General features: G+C 38.2%; 1 long non-coding RNA gene across 3 annotated transcripts in view; it reads left to right on the forward strand.

Moving 5' to 3' along the window:
* Positions 1-23129, forward strand: part of LOC139707265 (uncharacterized) — an 82471-nt gene that overhangs the window by 7873 nt on the left and 51469 nt on the right. For all 3 annotated transcript variants that reach the window (XR_011708884.1, XR_011708886.1, XR_011708885.1), the window contains exons 2-3: positions 9541-9609; positions 11125-11304. This is a non-coding gene — a long non-coding RNA (uncharacterized lncRNA). The remainder of the gene's footprint in view (positions 1-9540; positions 9610-11124; positions 11305-23129) is intronic.

The raw sequence follows: 23129 nt of genomic DNA on the forward strand, positions 1-23129 counted from the left end.
CAATTTATTTTGTTCTTAAAGTTTCTCTATATCCAGATTGCTTTTTTTTTTTCCAGAACAGAAAAAGAGAAAAAGAAGCTGTACCTGAAAATGGCTCATTTTTCCTAAGAACATGAAATAAATGCTCCTCAGCTCTTTTAGTTATTCATTAAGTAATATGGGTTGTCGTGACAATCTGGACTCGGGGTTAGGAAGCCCTTTCTGACCTACTTCTCACTTATGCATTAGTGAGATGATGAGTAAGTTTGATCTATAATCACCTCCATGTATCTACTGGCCCTTCCACCATACTTTTCTCACTTAAGAATTCATGTCCTATTCATCATCATGATTCAGTGGTCCAGGCTCAAGATAGGACTTGTCATGAAGTCCCTTGTATTTTCTCTGGTCTATTAGTTTGATGGTTCCTCCTTACCTGGGAACCCAGTAGGGAGCCTCTGCCCATGAGCTCTCCATGAAATGTCAGTCAGTCTCCATCACTGACCCAACTCCTCCATGGCTACGCCCCCAAACTTGGTCTAGTGCTTTGCTACTTAAAGACTGATACATATGTCTGAACATATGTCTGATGCAAACCTCAGAGTCTGCCTCTGGGACAGTGCCTAGGTATTGGGCCCCTCTTTGTTGATCAGTCCCAACCTTGTGATCTTCCTCTGTGGTCATCCCTATTTCACCTTCAGAGTAGCCATTAATGTCTGCAGAATGCACAGTGAGGCTGATCCCAGGAGAAACCTCTTGATGCCCTTTTCCTCTCTCACATCAGACATATTTTTTCATGGTTTAGAAATCAGGTTCATTAAGAGCAGCTATGAAACAAAACAAAAAACCATGAGGGCAATGGTAGTTAAGTGAGACAATGTATGTTGTAGAGGGTTTTGGGGCAGGAGAGAGTCTTACTTTTATAACAGGGAAGAACATGCTGTTGCCTGTGTGGACATGAACCATAGGACCCACCAGCAGCCTCCCAGTGATGCAAGAGATAAAGGAGAGCTCTGTGCCATATCTGAGAAGGTCCTCTGGCCTCTGCCCTCATAAGACAGAAAGGCCATGTTTAAAGTGGAGATAGGACTCTAATTATACCAGGCAGTGCCAATAGACTGAGTCCCAGCTGCTTTTGAGATGGGTGGGGTAGGGTGGTTAATCATCACCTCCTATGGTGATGGGTTACAATGACACTAGGTGTGAAGAAGTGCCATCTCTGTGGTTCTCTTTCACAAAGAATTCCACCCACTCCAAATCACCCTAGAGCTCTGACTCCTTTACTGCAGCCTCAGCTCTGGGTGGCACACCTTGCTGATAGCATGTGATGGCTCCCCTGATGACCTAGGCTCACTCCCTGGCCCAGCTTTGGTTTTGATATGCTGTCTCCAGCATGGGCCCCATGAAGATCTGCTCCCCAGATCTCTGGCCCAGGCCCTTTTTGTTGCTAAAGAGTGTGCATGCTGGCTCTTGGCTTCCTTAGGTGCCTGAGGCTTGTTAGGTCAGGCGATAAATGCTCTGCTGTCAGCATTTGAAAGAGAAGATTAAGGACAAGTTAAACCTTTAGTTCAAATGGTTCACTTAATCCAGAAGCTAAGCACACTGAATTTTGAGGCCATGTGAAATAGCTTAGGTCTTAAAGTCAAACATAGGCATGGAAAAGTGGCACACCCTGCTGCCACTAAGAATGTGCATGTGTGTGCACGCTTGTGCTTTTATGTCTAGCCATTCCATTTCTGACAATTTTAGTTTCCCTATGTGTGATAGGGGACAAGGGACCAGTGATCCAACATTCATATTGTTTGCTTTGCTACTTAAAGACTTGGACATTTGGGCCAGAGCTTATTTTCACAGTTGATCTATGCCAGTTGTATTGAATAATTTTTATGTCTGGGTTTATTTTGAAGTTTTTCATTGACATTTGTCTTTTTATCATGATTATATTTCATAGGTTCTTTGAACATATGTTGATAATTCACTTACTTCAAACATCTGGTGTTTCCAGATATAATTGATCATGAGAATTTGACCCCAAATGCAGACTCATTCTTACTTTTCACTAGAATTAACTCGGACATGAGGGCCATTTGCTTATGGGTCTCTGTATTTCAGCACTGGCACATGCAGTAATTATGCTATTGTGGGCTTAGCACAGTTCATTTTTACTGAGACTCAGCCATTTAGTCAGTACACAATGAATAACCAGCTCTCAGGGCAGAATAATTTAGGCAGGCACACTGGTGGGGCACATATCACATTCAGGACAGGGTGGGTGAGGTCCAAAGGGGAAGGCCAGGTAGAAACTGGATGCATGACAGATTCTGCACCTGTTTATCAGTTTGTTCATCACTTTCCATTTTCAGCAGGGATGTGCTGTTCTAGACAGGCTTTGGGGAGGAGAGAACTTGGGAAAAACAGGTCTCAGAGTCAGGCAGAAAGCAATTTTCTGGATTCTCTTATCACCTATGATAACTTCCCAGGCCAACTCACTGGATTCTCCCTCCAACTACCAGCTCCAGAACTCTCAATTCTTCAAAGCCTTCTTGGTGATAATGACATGTGGTGGTGGGTTTTCCCCAGTACTCACCTCTTAAGACTCCATCCTGCTCTCAGCATCTGTCTAAATGAGTAGCTTTCCCTTTACCTGAACACTTCGTAAATAAGTGATTGGGTTATCAATAATAAAGTCTACTTAGGTTGTTATTTTTTAGTCACTAGTAATACCCCAGATATTTTGAGTGCTTGCCATGCACTAGAATTATTTAATTTACTTTTCATGAAACCCTGGGAGACAGATACTACATTTTTATTTTTATATATTTTTTTACTCTTGAGTAAACAGGGTTAGCAAAGCTAATTTAACTAGCTGAAGATCACACACTGAAATGTATAGAGCTAGGGTTCAAAGTGACACAAGTGTGGACACATGACCATGATCCATCCTGCTAGTACCCTCACCCTGAGCACTCAGTATGCATCAGCACAGAGGCAGGTAACCAGGGGCTCCTCAGATCATCAAGGGGACCTGTTGGATGAAAGCAGAAATATACACTATAAGAGAACACAATGGGTCAAGTCCAGAATCCAAGTAGATCATAGAGCCATAGTAAGCAACTGAGAAAACAGTCATCAATTCTGGATGGCGGGCTATTTTATCTTTCAATCTCATCTTTCAATAATTCATTTCAATGAATTATTGTATACTAAAATGATAACTCAGACTTTGAAAACTAGGAGAAAGGTCTTTTTCACACACGATGGCTTCAAGTAAAATTTCAAAGCTTGTTTTCTCATTGGTGCCCCCCGGTCGGCAGGGAATATTTAAATGCATCTCTGTTCTTTCTGTTGTTGTTGTTTCTCTTATTGTCTATCCTCTCCAAGGGTGAATTTAGCTTCAGCCAACTTCATTACTTTCCAAGGCATTAACGTTGATGTAAATTCTTAATTAACACCGAAGGACAAGGAGGAACAGTCTTTAAAATGATCCACCCTTTCCCATACTTGTTCAACTGCTCCAGCTGCTTTAGTCAACAAAGCCAGTCTGAGAAGCAAACAAACCAAAAATCCACCCAACCCTCAAGTTCCCAAATACTTGTTTAATCAATGTGCAATGTTTTGATTTGACTTCTCCAGCCAACGACAATAGTGACACTGTTTTGATCTTACAGGCAAAGCCTAAAACTTTACTGATGTTTTCAGGTGTTGAAAGTAGCACAAATCTTAGAATAGTATATGATCAAATTGCTACATAAGAATGGATCCAGGCAGACTTTTGGCCTCACACATATTCACTTAGGATGAGGCAGCAGGAAACCATGGGTTGAGATGGGTTAGAATGGACACAGAGAACTGGAGTGGATTTCCAATCCTGCTGGAGTTCCAGGCTGCAAATTCCCATGGGGGTGAAGGGTGGGGAAGGTCTCAACAAGATTCCAGTGGCCCTTATTCTTTTTTGAAAACACAGATTGAGAGACCTGCACAAACTACAACATTATATCCAATATCCTTTGGCCGAGTAAGTGGAGATACTTGGCTAGCCAAATCCTTGATTATGCTTAAAAAATTAACTTTTCTCAAGCCAATACTCTTGGAAGCAGAGATTCTACACCAGGTTGTTCAGGTTGGCACATGACTTATTCCCTCTTACAGAAATGTATTTGCATTTTTAATACATTCAAGATCCAAACAACAATATTGTTCCGAGAATGTGAATTTGAGCATATTGATAGAAAAAAAATTGAGTATCTTAAATAATGAATGGAGTTTTCTTTTTCCTTATCACCAAATGAATACTTTTTTTTAAAGGTTTGCAACACCAAAAATATGTTTGGATGTATTTTGCTCTAATTACTAATAAATCATAAAGTAAATTATAGTAATGGATTAGTTAAAATTATCTAGGCACTTTTTGCAAAACATTAACTTAAGATGAGAAAATCAGTCTTAGACATAAATAATGTCTGATCTCCACTTTTTGCCCCATCTAAATGGGGCCAAATGGATTGCAGGAGTACGTGGCAGAGAGTGTCTGTTCACCTTATAGTGGCCAGGAAGCAAAAAGAGAGACAGGAAAGGTCTGAAACTCCAACACACACCTCAGAGACATGCTCCAATGGATCAACTACCTTCCTCTGGGCCTTACCTCCAAAGAGTTCTACCACCTTTCAATAGCTCCACAAGTTGGTGACCAAATCTTTAACACATGGACCTTTGGGGGCATTCAAGATCCAAACTATGGCATTTAGGGAGAATATCCCCTTTGCAGGAATGAGCAGAGGAAAGTTCTTGCACGCTACCTATTCCTCTTTAACCAGAGACCTACAGCAACACTTCCCTCCTTTTCCTACCTTACCTCTCCTTTTGCCGTATTTGTAACCTATTCCTTACCATATGGTTGATTTCAGCATATAGTTGGTCATTTGCATGTTTGTCCTTAGATTCTTGGCTGGCTCCTCTCTGTCTGGCAAGGAAATGTATTTCCTAGACTCTCTTAGTGTCTAGCTTTGATTAAATTCAGTTATTGGGAGGAGCCAGCAGAAGAGTAGAGAGTAAGAGAAGGGAAAAGCGAGGGCACTTCTCCCCACCCAAAGCCCTTGAATTGGTCAGCATGTCCTTGTTGGCTGTGCCGCCCCCTTGAATCCTGTTGGTCAGTCCAACCCTGGGATCTGGTAGCACCATCTCTTTCTGCTGTCCCTTTGTCTCTAGGAATGGTAGCAGATATCAATTCTTGTTCCTCTTGGGATTGACTCACTGTGTCCTTTCTGGTTTCTCAGCTCTTCTCTTATCTTTGCAGTTAAATTCCTCCAACAAGCAATATGTAAATCAATGGATGTGTAACTGATGTGATTCTGCAATTTTTATACGGGGTAAAAATGGGAGTTCATAACCCACTTGAATCAAAGTGTGAAATATGATATATCAAGAACTATGTAATGTTTTGAACAACCAACAATAAAAAAATTAAAAAAAAAAGCTGGGGTGATTTCTGACTAGACTCCAACAGATGCAGAATACAAGTACTACTGCTGACTTCATGTGAGCTCCCACTTCTAACTGCCCTGTGGAATGAAGCCCTCTCACAAAGCCATGGGCATTGTGTTAGGTTTTGCATCACTGTGACCAAAATACCTGACAAGAACAACTGAGAGGAGGGAAAGTTTATTTTGGCTCATGGTTCTTGAGGTTTCATTCATGGTCAGCGGAGTCCATTGTTCTGGACCCAAGGTGAGACAGAAACCTCATGGTGGAAAGGTATGGTAGAGGTGTGCTACTCTATTCACATCAGTCAGAATGAGAGAGAGTGGGGAAAGAGGCTGCCAGGAAGATGCAACTTTAGGGCATGCTCCCAGGGACCCTTCTCCAGCCATGCCCCACTTTCCTGTAGTTACCACACAGTTAGTCCATCTAAACTAGGATGGACCGATTAAATCTCAGCTCTCACAGTCCAATCATTTTACCTCTGAATATTCCTGCATTGACACAGAAGCATTTGGGGACTCCGCATGGCCGAACCATAACAGACACCCTCACAAGATGCTGTGATGATCAGTTGTTTGTGAAAGATCTAGATTTCTGAAATCTTAGACTATCTGGTAAATTAGTACTATGCATATGTTATTAATTAACACGCATCTAAATACAATTGTCCCTTGGTATCTGTTCCAAGATAGAGATTTGTTCTAGGACCCCCTAAACATATCAATATCTGCAGAAGTTCAAGTCTGTCATATAAATTGGCATTATATTTGCTATGTAATCTACACACACCTTCCTATGTACTTTAACTCATCTCTAGATTACTTGTAATACCTAATACAAGGTAAATGCTATGTAAATAGTGATTATCCTGTGTTGTTCAGCAAATAATGATAATGAAAAAATGCGTGTGTTCTGTAAAAATGTAATTGTTTTTCAAATCTCTTCAGTATGAGGTTGGTTGAATCCATGGATGGAGAATCATGAATATGAAAGGCCAAGGGTTTTCTCTGCGTGCTGAATGTTTAATTTCTATCCCTTTTGGAGCAAATGTGAAACTTCTCAGATTGAAAAAATTGGAGCACTGTTTTGCTGACAGCTTGACTTGCTAATTTCCATATGCTTACATGCACATACAGGACCTATGCAGGTGTTCTATTTTTGTTTATTACATAAGTGAGATAGTATAGAAAGTACTCTGAATATGGCTTTTTGTTTTCTTTTTTACAGTATATCTTGGAGAGCCCTATGCATTGATTGTTAGCACTTTTCTCTGCCTGCTCTCTCTATTCTTTTTTTTAAAGAAACCCAAGAGACCTCTGCTATAGAATTTGAGTGGCTCCTGCCAAGTAATTGGAGTCCTGCCTACTGGGATGAGGTGACCAGGGAACTCCCAAGACTCTGAGGCTTCCTGGGCTTTACTGCCAATGGGTTTATATTAGGGTAAAGGCATCAGACTTTTACATTAGGCTGGTTGCCTCAGAGAAAAAAACATGCCTCCCTGGATGACCCCAGACATCATTTACAAATCTAAGATCTGGCTCCTAAAAGCTAGCTTGTCTCCTTTACCATTCATACCGTACATAAGGTAGGTCATGCTCTAGGAGGTCTACTGAGAACCCAAAGCCTACTCCTGTTTCCAGGTGTGCTCATAAATAACCAAGAACCGACGACCTTTTAAGGCACCCAATAACTAAACAAGTTAGCTTCCTTAATTGATTTCTTTTCTGTGTTTATTCATCTGGCATACTTATCAAACACATTTGATTGTTTAGTCCTCACAAGTAGGATACAGAAAGGAAAAGATAAGCAATGTTTAACTTTGAAAAGTCCTGAGTTTAGACTTGGTAATATTGAATGATGTTGACAGAAACTGGGGTTCTGAATGCATGACCTTGAGGGACTGAAGGTATTTTCCATTACGAACTGTGGGCTGAATTCTGGCTCAACCAAACTCTAAGTGGGAAGGCATGATATCAAGGTCATGCTTTTGATTTGAATTCCCTTGAAAGGGACCTATTTATGTTGTTGAGAGATTGGGTAAACTGTATTGTTGATCCTATTGAGTTTATTTAACTCTGTTAAAAATGCCTTCAGCTTTTAATTTAATTTAATTTTTTAGTGGCAACTCACATTGCAATGTTTTAAAAAGTAAGGTAGATGGCTGGGAAATGTGAGGAAGAATCCTGCATCCCAAACCATCCCACCAACTGCTGATTGTGTAGATTGGAAAAGCACAGGGTGGGAACAGCTTGGAGCATCACTGTTCTGTTGCTGAGCAACCACATGCCTAGCAACCTTAGATAGTCTAAGAGGTACTGAACATCAAAATTCCTCATCTTTTGCTATGGAAGGTGACTGAAGGACCTGATTGGCAGCTGAAGAAAGCCTTTCTTTCCTCTTGCCCTTTGAGAATGGGGGTTGGGTGGGGAGATTGGGCTCTCTGTGTGGGGAGTGTGCTGACTTGTGAGAATACAAACTGGTAAATAGCCCAGAGACAAAGTACTTCCGACTATTAAACAATAATTTTAGTAAGCAGCGTGTATGAAGGTTGGTCCTAAAGTAGCTCTTAATGAGAATACAGTGAGGGCTCAAGTGAATGGTCCTGATTTAGAAGAGATGTCTTTAGAATGCCTCTCTTTTCAACTTTCTTTCCTAGTCTATAGGTATTTGCAAATTAGCTCTTAAAAAGCATATGTGGTTACCTGTTTACTCTCATGTGCCTGTGCTCAAAGTGGAAATGAACTAGACAATACTTAATTAAGCCTTTTAATTTTGCCATCTGCTTGTTAAGCACTCCAGATTTTCCTTCTCCTGCTCTATTTTTATTTTTAAAAATTTTAAATAACACATTTTTCTTTCCAAGATACTACATAGTTCTTTTTTTTTTTTGATTGATAGTCTTTTCCTGCCTACCCTCTAGACTGTAAATTTCTTGAGAGCAGATATCTTTGTATATTTTATTCATGAACATATGTCCTTGAAATACAACAGATGCTCAGTTTGTTGAATGCATGAGTGAATAAATAATAATCCTGATTTTATATTTTATACATCAAAAGTCTGATAATAAAGTTTTTTTGTTTTTGTTTTTTTTAATTCAGAAGCTGATTTTGGGTAACAATAACTCAAAGTCTCTTCCCTCTCTATGCCTCTAGCTGTCCAAAGCATGTGGTCAACTGATAGAACTAGCAAATTCCAAGTGGGTCATCTTAGCCAGATTGAACATGCCTTACGCTCACTGCTGAAGGTGTATTGAAAGGCAGTAGAATTCAGTAACACAAAATAGCAAGGATATAATGGTGGACTTAGTGAATCTGTCTCTTGAGTACATTAGGGAACACAATTCATTTTTTCTGCTTCATAATGTGAATGAATTCCATGCTCAACAGCTGTCTCCAACCATAAATCCAATTAATTTGCCAGATTAAAAATATATAACCCTTAAGCAGACTAGATAATCAAACCAAGTTCATTGGCGTGGTCTTTCCCATTGAAAAGTACACAGGATGTCAAATTATCAGCTTCATGATATTGGAATCAGAACCAGGGAACGTATTTCTAGGACTCAGATGCTGGTTGACCTAGACTCTGACAGCTAGGATGTGTTCTTCTCCTCAGCTGGAATCCCTCTGCCTTCATTGGCATGAGGAGGCTATTCTCAGATAGTTACTTCCAGTCAAGGCACCCTCTATTCCCTTAGCATGGAACAAATGTCAAAGTTTGTTTCTGAAACTCTTCCTTTTCTGTGAGTCTGTGGATGATTAACACATTGCTCTGGACCCAAGGTGAGACAGAAACCTTGCTCTGGCTTGGTATCATTCTGTCTCACTATTGGATTAGACATGCATGCACTCAGCAGGTTATTTTCCTGAGTGTTCACTCCAAGTTAACCAGTAGAAATGGCTCTGCTCTGATCCACTAAGTGATTTGACTTTTTAGTTTAACTCTTTATAGGGTGTCCATTAATCCCTTTTCAAATGGTTGGGTTATCATTCTATCTCTCCTAACTACCACCTTTGCCTATCCAACAACCCCTTCCTGTTGATGAATTTTCTTCTAAATAGCCTTTTTTTTTTTTTCAAGGAAAGAAGAGTGAAGTGACTCCAACTCAAATGTTCTGATCCCTGGCAATTGTTTTCTTCATAAAAATTGGTAAGTTGTCTTTGGAGTATGAAGTGAACTTGAACAGTTTGACTTGTTCCTCTAGAGCTTGACCATTTGTAGGTAGTAAAAAAGTGGGGAAGCCACCATAGGACTGAGAGAGATGCAGCTTAAGATAAGTTCACATTGTGTCTCTGTGATAAACACACTGCTCCTTACTCCATTCCCAATACCACCTCTTGGCTCCTGGTGAGGGGATCCACCTAGCTTTCCTTGCTCTTCCTGGGTTTGGAGCCCAATCTATGACAAATATATGGGTTAGCTTGATCTTGGGAGGTGAAAAGATGAATTAGCAAGGTTTCACACAGAATGATATGGAAAAGCCTGTCTTTCTGGAAAGCAGTGTTCTTCTACCAACTCTTGAGAAATATATCCTTAATATCTCAGCCAGAAAACCCCAAGGCCCTTATTCTAAATGTGAAGCAGAGAGCCCCAACATCAGGGCTCTTCCAAGGGCAAGGTCACTGTGGAAGAACCACTATTCCCATTTTCAGGATAATGAGGCCATTGAGAAATGTTTAGAACAAAGCTTTGATGATGAACAGTCATTCAACACATTGTTCAAAACAGACCCAATTACATTAGCTACAGAGTTTAATGACTTTGCTCATTAAAACCAGAAAATGAACAACACATGTTAGAAAAAAATTCAGTAATCTTGAAATAACAAAGGATTTCTTTGGGTAATTCAGTTTATAATACCAGTGCTGACTAACAGAAAAATAATTTGAGTCACATATGTGATTTTAAATTTTCTAGTTGCCACCTTTTAAGAAGCAAAAGGAAACAGATGAAATTGATTTCCAGTGTATATTTTTCTGAGCCCAATATATTCCAAACATTTTACATCTGAGCTCTCTCAGTGCTAAGTCTTCAAAACTAAGTGTATAGAATATCTCAATTTGTGCTAGTTGCATTTCAAGTTGTTAATAATCACATGTGGCCAGTGGCTACTATATAGAGCAGTGCAGTCATAAAACTTTTCCTTTCCATAAAATTTCTGATTAATTGAAATTTTATAGTGAATTTTGACTCAAAGAATTCATGAGTTCTGTCCTGTGACTATTGAGTTCTCCTTCTTTATTAAAACACACTCCCTCACCCAAGGGAGGGTCCCTTGCATGTGTTTTTTAGGTCACTGGAATTTGCAGTAATTTCACTGTCCAGGTCAGGGGTACACAGCCATAAGGAGCTATTAAGCAATCATCTCTCTCAGAAGGGGCTTCTGATTTCGGGCACAGCCGTCAGTAGCTGTGTGCTTCTCATGCTGCTTCTGCCTTACCTTTGTCCTGCTTCTGAGGAGAGTGGGGACAGTGCTTCAAGTGCTTCAGAATGAAACATTTAATCCGACTGCTGAGTGCTTTCCTGCAACACCTCTGTGAAGTTGTGAAATAGCAGCCTTGATAAGAACTACAGAACAAAGCTGAGAGTTGCTGGTCAGGGCTGGTATGAGACCTATGGCCATGGAACTGACCCATCACCAAGCTCCAACCTGAATGTCCCCAGGTGATCCACAGACACCAACTTCTAACCAGACAAACTGCATGATTTCAAGAGTGCGTTTTTGGAACTACCAGAGGGATCAGTGTCATTAGGAAACACAGCTACAAATGCTGTCACTTAACCCAACTTGAATGAATGAAGATCATGCTCAAGGGATATAAAGAACACAGCCTCATCTCTTTGGTAAGTGTTCTTATTTTATAATGACATATTATATTATAAATGCAGTGAATTCTGATTAGTTGTAGGACAAAGCTAAAAAATACACATTTTTTTTTTGTAGTACCAGTGATTGAACTGAGGGCCTTGCATATGCTAGACAAGCAATGAACTACATATTTTACTTTGAGACAGGTCTTGCTAAGTGCTGAGGCTGGCGTCAAACTTGTGAAACTCCTGTTTATCTCCCCAGTAGCTGGGATCACAGGTGTGCACCAATGCTCTCTGCTAAAAAGTCTTTTTTTTTTTTCATAAGAACATAGAAAAATATAATAGCCACAAGACATTGTGAACTACCTCTCAAAATTAAGCAAATTATCTAGAATTTATTAAAGGCTGAGAGATCTGTTCCTCTTTTGCACGACTGAAGTCGGTTTAAAATATCACTTCTTTTTTTTTTTGTGAGGGGGTGCTAATGATTGGACTCAGGGGCACTCAACCACTGAACCACATCCCCAGCTTTTTTTTGTATTTTATTTAGAGACAGGGTCTCACTTAGTTGCTTAGTGCCCCGCTGTTGCTGAGGCTGGCTTTGAACTCGGGATCCTCCTGCCTCAGCCTTTCAAACTGCTGGGATTACAGGCATGTGCCATTGCACCCCCCACCCCTCCCCCCAACAAAAATCACTTATTTAGGGAAGCCTTCCTGGACTACCCAAAGCAAAGGTCTCCCTTGCTATTCTCTGCCTGTACACTGTTTGTGTCTTCAATAGTGTGTATCATAAGCTGTCATTATACATTGGTTTGTTTGTTTTCTTGTTTTTTACTGTGTCTTGACAAGACCACAAATTCCACAAAGGTAAACACACAAAGATGTGTGCACTTCTTTAACCTCACATACCCAGAAAGAGGTACTATACTTGGCACATAGAAGTACCTAAAAATAATAGCAATAGAATGAATGTTCCATTAGTGACAGTCTTTTGACTAACATCTTTCAACAAAAACTTCTGAAATCAAGATAAAGCCTGTTCACAAGTCAGTATCGTCAGTATCAATTTTAAAAGTCTAAGCAGTTTTTCAGAGAGGTAATTGATTAATTCAGTCCAAGAGTTGATGCATGTTAATTCTTGAAGTTATTCTAACGAGGCACACAATAATTTGAATTCTACAATTTTATATTTATTTAATGTTGATTTATCAAAGTTTGCCAACAGCCAGATTTTACCCAGAGAGATAGTGACAGTGAGGATGGCTTAACAGAAGCCATGAGAGTGAGTTCAAGTTGGATTGCAGCTCAATTAATGGATGGTTTTATCTTCCAGATTAGGACATGAAGCTTCATCCAGTTCAGTTCCACAGATAACTTATAAATAACTACAGTGTTTTAGATAGCTGAATGGCTTAGATAGGGTTTCTGTACTCAGTTTTTTAGTACTTGATAGACTTAGTCTATTGGAGAGAGATAAACTTGACAATTTTGACAAACACTGAAATATAAATATGAGCACTGATTTAGTCACTCAGATGAGCTTGTTACCCAGGAGCACTGAGGAAGACTTCCCAATGGAGATGACATGAAGTTCAGCCTCAAAAAGCCCCACCTTAGAGTCTTGGCGTCTGGTGTTTCCTCTGCTGGAACAGATTGTCCCCAGATTTTCTAGAGCATCTCAGGTTGTCTCCTCCGTTACTATTTCTCTGTTTTATTCTTGACATTTACTATTATCTGAAATTATCTTGACATTTATCTGTTTACAGTCAGTCTGATCCCTCAAGAATATAAGCTCTATGAGTATAGAGACCTGGTCTTCTTAGCATCGGGAAGTAGTTTTATTAATTGCAAAGTGACATGATAAAATTACTCTGGAAAAGCCATTCTGACAATGGAGCTTAGAAGGAATTGTAGGGGACACAGACTTAGGTAAGAAGAATATTAGAAGGTTCTCGTGACTTAATAAGAGTGATACAGGGAAAGATCTAAATTGCTTCAAGAAGCATGAAGGTGCATGTTGAATCCACGACTTGCTGAATGAAGAAATTCCAATTCACACTGGCTTCACTCATCCTCAAAGAGACTCTGCTCATTCCCACTTTAGATTCTGTAGTTGTTTCCTCTTCCTGGAAAACTTCTCCAGATCTCTGTATTGTATTTAGATCTCTTCTTACATGTAACCTTCTTAAAGATTTCTTTCCTAGCCATCTTGTTTAAAAGCATTCATCTTCATACCCTGGTTTTGTTTTTCCTCCTGGTATATTCACTCATTGTCATTACATTATACACAAAACATTATATTACACATTATATGTAAGTTTCCATAAGGCAAGAACTCAGTCTGCCTTGTTCACCACTTCATTTGCAATGGACAGCATGTAACAGGAATTCAGCATATTTATGGAATGAATAAATAGACCAGACTGGGTATGAAGGTGATTAATAAGGACACTGAGTCATTATGAAATTAGAGTAACAGAAGGGAGTTTGGTAGAAGTTACAAGTTCATAAGGAATGCTCTTCATCAAGACAGACTCAGATAAGCAGGATTACCCAGCATCAAACAGTGTTTGACACATAGGAGGAGGACCTCAATCTAAAATGAATGAAAGAACACCTTGCTTGCTTTTCCAATTAATGTATACTGAGAAATTCATAAAAACGACATCCTAAATGAATAATTAATTCTCTTCAGAGATTTTTCAAAGTCATACTGGTTTTGCTACTATTTGTATGTACCAATGAGCCTTTGCTGGATTTGTTAAACCATCTGTACCACAGATTGTTTTAAGCTGTTTTCTCAATAGTTTACCTGAGGATCACGTCTTAATTTTTAACCAGATTAACAACATAATTTTGAGAGTTCTACAAAGCTTTGCTCCTGAAGAGCTCCATTCCCTCTCTCCTTCTTTTATAGTTGTCATATTCATATGTGTTACACATAAGTTATATCTTTATATTGTATGTTCATCACATATTATTTACTATGTACTTTTCTTTTTGATTTATTGGTTCTTTTTAGTTATACATGACAGCAGAATCTGTTTGGATATAATTAGACAAGCATGGAAAATATCTTATTCTAATTAGAGTCCCATTCTTATGGGTGTTACTATGTACTTATCTTTACCAGTGCTCTTTATTTCTTCTTCTGGGGTTGAGTTTTTGTCTAGTGACCTTTAATATCAGTCTGAAGGACTCCCTTTAGAAACTTCTGTAGTGCAGGTTTGCTCTGAAAAATCCTGTTTTTATTTATCTGTGAATGTCTTAATTTCTGCTTCATTTTTGAAGTATAGTTTTGTTAGAGGTAGAATTTTAAAAAAAATATTTTTCAGTTATAGGTGGACACAGTATCTTTATTTTATTTTTATGTGGTGCTGAGGATCGAACCCAGCATCTCACGCATGGTAAGCAAGCGCTCTACTTCTGAGCCACAACCCAGCCCCCAGAGAGAGAATTCTTGATCCATAACTTTGAATATGCCATCCACTGCCTTCTGGCATTCATAAATTCTGATGAAAAATCAGCTATAACTCTTATTGAGAATCCCACATGTGTTAGCCAAGATAAATCTCAGTATATTCTCCTATAAGGAGAAAAGGATTACTTTGGTTCATGGTTTCAGTCCATAGCACTTGGCCCCTGTTGCCTTTGGGTCTGTGGTGAGACAGTACATTATGGTGGGAGCATGTATTACAGCAAAGTTGCTTACTTCATGGAGGCTGAGGAGCAAAAAGAGAAAAAGAGGAAGGATGAGTGTCTCAATATCCCTTTCAAGGGCATGCCCTCATATGGCTGGAAGACTTCCAACTAGTCCTCACCTCTTAAAAGTTCTACCACCTTCCAATAGTGCCATAAGCTAGGAACCAACCCTTTAACACATGGGCCTTGGGGGAACACTTGTAAAATATGGTACCTTGTATATAATGAGTCACTTCTTTCTTGTTGTTTTCAAGATTCCCTATTTTTATTTTTCAGTAATTTTATCATAATCTTTCTAGGTGTAGTGCATACATATTTGTGTGTACCAATGAGCCTTTGCTGGATTTGTTAAACCATCTGTACCACAGATTGTTTTAAACGGGTTTCTCATCAGTTTACCTGGGAATCACATCTTAATTTTTAACCAGATTAACAACATAATTTTGAGAGTATACAAAGCTTTGCTCCTGAAGAGTTCCATTCCCTCTCTTTTAGCTTATCCTACTTAGAGTTTTTCATTGTTGTTTTAAGCTTCTCAAATGTGTAGCTTAATGGTTTTAAAAAATAAAATTTGAATAGTTTTTAGCCATTGTTTCTTTATATTCTTTCTGTTCCTTTTTCTCCTTTCCTTCTGCTAACTACCACCATGCACTTATGGTGTCCCACGGGTCTCTGAGGCTTTGTATACTTATTTTTTTATTCTTTTTCCCCCTCTTCTTCAGGCTAAATAGTCTCAATTGACCTATCTTAAAGTTTATCAATTCTATCTTCTTCCCACTCAACTCCTGCTGTTGAACTCTAGTGAATTTTTTATTTAGGTAATTGTATTATTCGACTCCAGAATTTCTATTTGGGTCTTTAAAAAAACACAATAATTTCTGTCTCCTTATATAGTGAGTCTTCCTTCTCATACTTTCTTTTCTTAGTTCTTTGAATATGTTTAGAATAGATAACTTGAATCTTTGTCTAATAAGTCCAACATTATTCTCCCAGGGAGTCTCAATTGACTGCTTTTCCTCCAGATATGTTTTTCTTTTTGCATGCTTCATAATTTTATAGACATTAAAAAACCTGAACATTAAAAAACATAACTTGACAACTCTGGAAATCAGATGCTCTCCTATCTCCCTGGATTTACTATTATTGTTGGTTTGATTCTGAATTAATTCTGTCAAGTTTATATCCTTTGTCATGTATGGTTACTAGACTCTTCACTTCAGTGAGTTTAGTGGTCAATAATGATTGGACAGAAATTTCATTAAATATCTAAGACCAATAAGCTTTGCTGTCTTTTGTAAAGAAATCTGTGTGAGTATTTGGAACAAGCCTTCAACATTCAGCCAGGAAGTTTCTAACTCTGCCTTGTCCTTGCTTGTGCAGAACCTCAAAGTCAAGCAAAGCTGAGAAATTAAGGACTTTCCCGGTGTTTTTTGAGTATATGCACAGGCCCAGGGATGCATATAGCCTTCTAGATTCCCAGAAATATACTAAAAATTTTCAAAGCTCCTTAAAGAAATTTCAAGTCTCAGATTTTCCCTTTAACTTTTTTAGTTAGTCTACTGTTTGACTCAACTATTACTTAACATATTAAGCAACTGTAGAGTTCCCAACCAATGCCTCTAGGAAAAGTGCCTACACATTGGGTATGCTCCAAGTCAGTTCAAATAAAGACAGTTTTTGAGTAAAATATTTTTATGAACCACCATAGAGCAAAATAATGCTAATTCTCTTGGATGGGACTTTGAAGGAGCTCTAACCCCATTATATCCCCTCCAGTGGTTGCCAGGATGTTGGTATTCACTGTATTGCAGGCTATTGGTTTTCAAGGCTATCATTGATTTGAGGAGGGGGAAACAGGGATAGGGAAAGTTAAAATCTCATAAGTCTTGCTGCTCTTTCTGATAAATGACAACTTTTTGAATAAAGTGATGAACTGAACCTCTAAAACTGTGAGACCAAAACAAACTCTTCCTCCTCTTAGTTGTTCTTGTCAGGTATTTTGATTATAGCAATGGAAAACTTATTAACACAACATTGATTAATATTATAATATAGTTATGTTATTATTAAATAATTATATTTAATATATAATTGTTATTACTAAATTTTATTTTATTATTTTATTGCTCATTTTACTGAATAAGCCTTTGAATAATTTCCAGAGTTCTGAAAGAGTTGATTCTGATAATTTTTTTTCTGGTGTTCTCATTGCTATTATAGAGAAAATTTCAGAGGTCCATACTCTGTTATTTCCACTGATGTGCCTCCACAGATTCTTTCCGTGTCATTTATCCTTTCCTTCACATAAACTATTGTTTTTTAAACATTAAAAACATTAAAACCCCAAATGGTTTATATTTGTTCTGTTTTTAAAAGGTGAGTTTTGTGAGATGTTTGTTTTTATAAAACCACCAATGAAAAAAGGCAATTAAAAGGATGATAAATTGATAAACCACAGAAAAAGATAAATTGTTTTTGGCCGTCTATAAATTTCACAAATATTTTGTCTTTTTGCTTGTTTGGACCCAGTTAACTTGAAAATTCCATTTACATTTTGACCTTGTGTCAGTTCCTTATATCCTCCTTCGGCCCAGGCAAGCCTGCTTTCAGCAGCCCCCTTACTGTTGACCATCAGTGTCACATTAGTCAGCCTGGGAGACTCTGATGAAATACCACAGACTAGATGACTTAACAACAGAAATTTAATTTCTCATAGCTCTGGAGTCTGGAAGTCTAAGACCAAAATGCTAAAAAAATTGATTTCTCCTGAGGCCACTCTCTTTGATTGCAGAAGACTGTCTTCTCACTGTGCCAGAACAAAGCTTTTATTTCTGTGTGCCCATAGTCCTGGAGACTCTTCTTCTTTTAAGTATTTACCAGTCCTACTGAATTAAGTCCCCACCCTTATGACTTCACATGACCATAATTATCTCCTTAACTCATTGTGTCCCATCATTCCAGATAGGAAACATCTACAGAAATTTAAGCATAGTATATAATTATTTAATAATAACATAACTATATTATAATATAATATTAATCAATATTGTGTTAATAACTTTTCCATTGCTGCAATCAAAATACCTGACAAGAACAACTAAGAAGGAGGAAAAGTTTGTTTTGGCCTCACAGTTTCAGAGAGGTTCAGTCCATGGCTGGCCAATTCCATTACTCTGGCCAATTTCATTCAATTCGATTGCTCTGGGCCAAGATGAGGCAGAATATCAGAGTTGGAAGAGCATGGCAGGAGAAAGCTGCTCAGCTCATAGCAGCCAGAAACACACACACACACACACACACACACACACACACACAGGAATCAGGGACAAAATACAATCCTCAAGGTCATGCCCTCAGTGATATACTTCCTTCAGCCATGCCCTACCTGCCCTACAGTTACCATCCAGTAATCCATTTGAATTATTAATCTAAATGGATTAATCTACTGATTAGGTTATAACTCTCAGAATCTAATCTTTTCACCCCCAAATATTCCTGTATTTTCTCAGACATGAGGTTTTGGGGGAATACCACATATCAAAACCATAACATTAATTGACATATATACATATGAATATAAACACATACAAATATGTGTGTGTGTCTGTGTATATACATATATACATACACACACATTCTCACTTTCTCTTTCTCTCCATTATGATTTCCAACTTATTTTAATGCATCTGTGTCAATTTTGTTGAAATATTTGCAGAATTGAACACTTGGACTTAATGGGCTAGAGATCCTATTTCCAAATACTGTCACACTGGGATTTAGGACTTCCACATACACATTTTGAAGGGACACAATTCAGGTCATAACAAATGTCTAACATGGTAACTTTTCCATAAACACTTTTAGTGATTATATGTAACCTCCTTTGCCTCTTGCCCTTCACTTTTCTACATCATTCCTATCCCTTTGTAAACATCTCCCAACTAGTCTATATGATGTCTGGTACAATGAATGGGAGAGCGACATTATGTAGAGCTCCAGACATTAGTCTTCCCCCTCTGGAACCAAACAGCTGTATGACCTTGAGTCAGTCAGCAAGCTCACTGATTTTCCTTAGCTTTTGCATTTTAGGGTGTGTTGGCCTAAAATGCCCTCTACTCCCAGGTCCTGAATTTGTCATCAACCTTTATTACTAAAACAGGCTTGTTTCATCCTCTTTGTGGTATGTCTAAGGGCTAATTAGCAAAATATAACCTACCAAGTGTGCTGATTAAATAGTTCTGAGTGGTTTCTATTTCTGCCCAGATTTTTTCTGGAAATGCTGTTCCTGCTGTTGCTGCTCAAGTAAGAGTGGCATTAGCATTTGTGGGAAGCTTAGTCCAGGAAGAAAGATGACATGACGTGCAGTGAGAGAGTGGATTGGGTATTGATGGGTGCAGGTAATTAGGGGTGGAGCAGAACCTGGGAGTTCCCACATGTGTATTTAATCAACCAACTTTTGCTGAAAATCTACTTGTTCCAAGCATTGTGAGAAATGAAGTAGAGCTCACATCAGGGCTTTCTCTGATCACACGATGTGGTCTCGCATGAATTATAGTTGTAGAAAAAGGAAGATGACCTGCATTCAGATCTTGGACTTGTTCTTTATTCTTTTGTGACCCTGTGACCACAGTCAAGTCACTTGGCTACTCAGAGTCTTGATTATTCCATTTTAAAAAGAAAGGATTGATCAGGAATTTTATATGGCTGGTGGTACCACTTTGGCTTTCACCTTCTAGAAGCATGTTTCCTAGGGAGTGGAGTGTGGATCCTGATTAAAATAAAATCAATGAACATAACAGTCCTTGTTCTCCTAATGGAATTTTCTTTATACTTAAAAAGAGAGACAAAGGCTGCGGCAGAAGGATGGCAAGTTCAAAGCCAGCAACTTAGTGTGGCCCTCTGCAACTTAGCAAGACCCTGACTGAAAACAAACGCAAACTGAGGATGTGGCTCAGTGGTTAAGTGCCCCTAGGTCCGATACCCAGCACCACAGAGAGAAAGAGAGAGAGAGAGAATGAGAAAGAGAGAAAGCCAAAACCCAAACACCAAATTTTAATGCTAACATTGTTCCCTAAATTGCCAAAGAAATAGATTTCATTATTTTCAACAAATTCAATAGAAGCTGCCCATACCTTTGGAGTTACTGATTTATGGCCTTTGGTTCTCTAGGACCTGATGGTGCCTTTGTGTTCAGGCTAACATGGCCTTGGTGTCAGCCTTCATGGGGAGATTGTATCACAAGGGAGGTTGTAAAGCACAGTGGTTAAGGCTTAGGCTTCAGGCCAGAGCTGGATTCAAGTTCTGGCTCTGTCATTCACAACCATGTCACTTTGGTAAGGTACGAACTTCTCTAGGCCCAGTTTCCAAATCTATAAAACAAGGATGATGCTGTTACCCACTTCAAAGTCACCGTGAAGATCAATTTTTCAACTGTGTTAAAGTTATCAGTGACTGGCATAAAAGTTAAAAGCACAAAAAAATGTTACCTTGAGTAACTGATAGGAAGAACTCTTTCTTTTATTTTTCCAGGTCCATACGGCCTAGCTATAATTATTTTTTACTGTTCTTTAAACTTTATATTAATTTCATCCAGAGATTAGGATGGTTCCAACTGTAACATGAGTACTTGTTCAACCTAAGATGTCATTAATTCATCTTTCAGATGTCTTTTTAGAGATATAAACCACTATCTCATGTTGTTGGAGTACTTACAAAATTTGGAAGAAACCAAGTGAAGAGAAACATGCAGTCAAAGAGAATCAGGAAAAATTTAGAATATAATTTAAAGTCTTAATTCTTTTTATATGTACAGTTATCTCATACATTTATGTTTATAAACAGTACCATAGTATTTATGAAAAAATGCTTAAAATCTTTGAGGATTTACATATAATTTCTTCAAACTCTATCCAAGACACAGAACATAAACAAGTCCACAATACTGGTGTAAATATTTTTAAAGTCTTTCCAAACCAACAAATCTAAATATGACTCTTCCTTTTATTTTCCCAGTCTCCCTCTTTCAAATGAACACACTGGTTTTCTTTAGATCCCAAAGGTACTCTGAAATCATGTCCTGGTGATCAGAGGATAAAATATCAAAAGTTCCCCCTCTAACATATGTAAAAAATTTTAAGCCATGGCACTCAGATAAACAGAGACTGAAAGTAAGCTGGCTTTGCCTCAAATTATTGGAAACTTGATAGTATTTTAGAATCTTGAAACAGATCTTAAGCTGGGTAAATGTATTCTTAGAAAAGGGAGAAAATATGGGCTGTATGGATAAGAAAGGTTTTGGTCATAGGAGAGGCCAAAGATTAAGATAGGAAGATAAATCTGCTAGGACCTGCCTAAATTTCGTTGGATTGAAATCACAATAACCTGTGGCTGAATGAGGTGTCCTAGCTGCTCCAAGATACTTGACTTTTGAATAACTAGAGAGCTTCTCTGGTGTTTACATACCCGTGCAACTTCGTGTTTACTCCTTGCAGATCACTCATGCAGACATTTATGCAGTTCACTTCCTGAACTCTAGATCTCATCTTCCTTGTAACCATCATGCTTACACACATAACTCACACTGTTTCCTGAGGCTGATGTGGGGAAGCAAAGCACAGCAGAGTCTGAGCATTGGGAATGGCCCCTTGATTTTCTTTCTGTGTGTTAGTATAAAAAGACCCCGAGTGGTTTTTTTTTTTAAGTATGCATTTTTTTATTAACTTCCAAACTCTGACAACAAATTTTGCTCCACAACATATTAAACAAATGTCCATCAATAACAGAATGAATAATCTGAGAGCATACTCACCACAATGGAATGCATTACAGCAATTAGAATAAACAGCCTACTGCTAATGCAACCAACATGGCAGACTCTCATTAACAGAATGTTGAGTGAAAGAAGCCGGGCACAAGAGTATGCACTACATGATTCCTGTTACATAAAGTTCAAGAAAAGGGACATGAATTAGGGTAGAGTAGAAATTATCCAGTGGGTGAGGAGGTATCATCTAGTGTGATGGTAGCTTTTTTGTTCTGAGGGCTGGCTATACAATTGTAATCTTTATAAAAACTCACTAAATTGTATATGAATAACAAGTACCTTTTAAGAATATTTCAAGTATATTTCACTTCATTAGAAATCTTTTTTTTATTAAGATATTTGGAAAACAAGTGACTCTTAGTTCCTTAGCTAAAAAGTCTTTTCTGATTATAGTCTGACATCCCTCATTTGTGTTTTGGCCCTTTCTGCATTTTGTAATTTGTGTTGTGAGAAAGTCTTTTAAGACTTTTCAAAAATTTCCATGATGGCCTCCTTGGTAAACACAATAAAGTGTTTGTGATATCTGAGGACTAATGATTCACAGATTGCTGCATTATGGCTTTGGGACACTGCTGACAAGCATGGACTTTTCAAGGTGCTCTTCCTGGGGTCATATGAGCCATCAGTTAACTATTTCTTTTGTTCACAAAGATTTCAGGAAAGTACATGTTCTTTTATGGCAAGGTTGCAGTGCTGATTATCCATTGGCGGGGGCTTTGTGTATTTTAGTTAGCAATGTGAGATTTCTTAGAGTCACCTGATGTTAAAGGGCAACTGGAATAGCTCAGCTGTGAGGATGTCGGAGCACGGGCTACAAGAAGGTCTCGTGAGCTCTGCCACGCTAGCAATTTTTGAAGTGCTCTGTTTGTTCTTTATTTTTTGAACTGATTGGTCACTATTATTAATAAGAGACTATCAAAAAGACATGAAATCAAATAAATTAATGATTTTTTTTTCAATATAAAAATAAAACTGGTTTAAAAAGTTGTTTTATTCTGTTATAATGTGGGAATCTGGACATATCTTGAGCTCATCAGAAGGAATATCTTAAGACTGTTTTAAAATGCTTGAGTCTTTAAAAATGTCAAAATGTAATTATTTTTACTAATTAAAATTATGTTTGAAAGAAAACAAAATACTCACTTTTCTTTACTAATATTGAAGGCTACTAGGATATAATGTGAGAGGCTGTTATATATCCAAGAACCTTAGTAAAGCTTTAAGTGAGGCCCTTTAAAAATTCTTTCAAATAAAAATCTATATTTTGCCAAGAAGGAAAAGTTTAATTTGCACGCGTGCATGTGTGTGTGTGTGTATGTGTGTGTGTGTAATT

This window comes from Marmota flaviventris, chromosome 10, assembly GCF_047511675.1.
Source record: "Marmota flaviventris isolate mMarFla1 chromosome 10, mMarFla1.hap1, whole genome shotgun sequence".
In the NCBI taxonomy this organism is placed as follows: Eukaryota; Metazoa; Chordata; class Mammalia; order Rodentia; family Sciuridae; genus Marmota; species Marmota flaviventris.